Below are 2,193 nucleotides of genomic sequence, written 5' to 3'. Positions count from 1 at the left end.
GTGGATTTAGACTGGTTATTTCTATATTTTATATAAATATAAATTTTGATTCTTTGCTTGTGTGCTTGATTTACTTGCCTAATGTTGGTACCCATTAGGTATTGTGTTAATCTTTGATTGAAGGACCGAAAGGTAAAAATCATTGATAGATAATCAAGGATTAGAACTTAAAATCACCTAGATTTAGAAATAAACTAGGGTTTTAAGAGGATTTAATGATTGGTTACAAAAACTTAATGGGTTTTAAGTTAATCAAATATCGTACGAAAGAAGGTTTAGTTATCTTAAAACACACTTTGGTTTGCTTGAAAAAGATATCAAAGGAATTTAGAATCAATCACTTTCAAACTCTATTTTTCCTTAAAATTGAAATACCCAAGACAAATCCCAATTAATTTATGCATGAACCCCTAACTCTGGAATCATTTTTATCATAATTAAACTTTTATTTAAATTACCCATTATTGATTTAGTTCAATTACATCTAGATTTAGAATTTATTTACTTGCTCTTACCCATTTTAGTTAGATTTATGAATTTTACTTCACTCATTTATATTTACCATTTATTCACCAATCATTAGCCCAAATAATCGCTTCATTCATAGTTTGGTACTCAAATGGCAAATCCTCGTGGGAACGATACTTGACTTATCACTTTATTACTTGATACGACCCGTATACTTGCGGATACATGCATCAAGTTTTTGGCGCTGTTGCTGGGGATTTGATTTTTGTTTGATATTGAACGATTGTTTATTTGGTTAATTTGTGTATTTTATTTTTAATTTCTTTTACCATTTTACTTTGAGAATTTGTTTATTTTGTTTTTCAGGTACTTTTATTTTATGAGAAGGACAAAAGGTGAAGAAATTAATTTATTCTTTGATCCAAAAATAGAAAAGACAGCAAGAGCTTTAAGAGCATAAGCTAAGAGGAGAAAAGCTGAATTTAAAGCTCAACAATAATAAGAAAGAGCACAAGAGTAAGAGCAAGAGCAAGAGCAACCATAAGAAGAAATGGCCAACAATAATAACAACCATTCTGTGAAGGATCACGCTTATCCTAACATTGGGGATTTTATGCCAAGTATCACAAGACCAAGAGTGGAAGCTAATAATTTTGAATTGAAGCCTACACTGTGTCAAATGGTACAACAATCACAATTTGGGGGAAGTCCAAGTGAAAGTCCACATGTTCATCTTGCACACTTTCTTGAGATCAGTGATATGTTGAAGATAAATGGAGTTTCTGATGATGCAATTCGACTCAGATTATTCCCTTTCTCTTTGAAGGACCGAGCTAGAGAGTGGTTAAATTCTTTGCCACTGAGTTCTATCACAACATGGGGTGAACTTTTTCAAGCATTTTTAGCTCAATATTTTCCACCAAGTAAGACAGCTAAGCTAAGAAATGAGCTGACTGCTTTCAAACCTAGAGATGATGAGAGCTTGTATGAAGCATGGGAGAGGTACAAGGATTTGCAAAGGATATGTTCACACCATGGGATCCCTAAGTGGATGCTTGTTCAACACTTTTACAATGGAGTTTTACCAGCTATTAGAAGTACAATTGATGCATCTTCTGGAGGTGATCTTATAGAGAAATATGAAAATGAAACTTTTTTTGCTCTAGATAAAATTGCTTATAACAACTACCAGTGGAGTTGTGAGAGGAATGAGATCAAGAAACCAGTTAGTATGTTTGAGCTTGATCCCATGAATATGATTAATACTAAGTTTAATGCTTTGACAAGGAAGATGGACAAGCTAAGCATAAAAGTAGACTCTTCAGTTGGAGATTCAAGTAACTCAGCAGATCTTGGAGCTGCAAATGTCAACTGTGCAACTAATTTTCCTGCATTTGGTCAAGGCATTTCAAGTGAGCAAGTAGATTATGTAGGGAACTACAATCAAAGATTATGCGGTAACCCATTTTTTGCAACTTACGATCCAGCATAGAGAAACCACCCCAATTTCTCTTAGGGAGGTAGACAAGGACAACACCAGAATTTTCAACAACCTTCTAGGTATCAACAACATTAGAATTTTCAGTAGAATAGAGGTCCTCCTCCTGGAATTCCTAAACCTCAAAATGCACCTGCTCCACCACAACCATAATAACCTCCACCACAATAAGCACAACCGGACAAGACAGCTAGATTGGAAGGCATGATTGAGACTTTACTAGTAAG

At 34.2% G+C, this 2,193-nt stretch overlaps 1 non-coding gene across 1 annotated transcript; it reads right to left on the bottom strand.

The window, feature by feature from the left end:
- Positions 1-1,402: 1,402 nt before the first annotated feature.
- On the bottom strand, positions 1,403-1,509 carry LOC131181946 (small nucleolar RNA R71). The gene has a single exon (XR_009150416.1). It is a non-coding gene; the product is annotated as a small nucleolar RNA R71 (small nucleolar RNA).
- Between the last annotated feature and the right edge of the window lie 684 nt (positions 1,510-2,193).

This window comes from Hevea brasiliensis, chromosome 7, assembly GCF_030052815.1.
Source record: "Hevea brasiliensis isolate MT/VB/25A 57/8 chromosome 7, ASM3005281v1, whole genome shotgun sequence".
NCBI classification, from domain to species: Eukaryota; Viridiplantae; Streptophyta; class Magnoliopsida; order Malpighiales; family Euphorbiaceae; genus Hevea; species Hevea brasiliensis.
The sequence above is the reverse complement of the archived record's forward strand: the minus strand, read 5'-3'. Positions and strand labels throughout refer to the sequence as shown.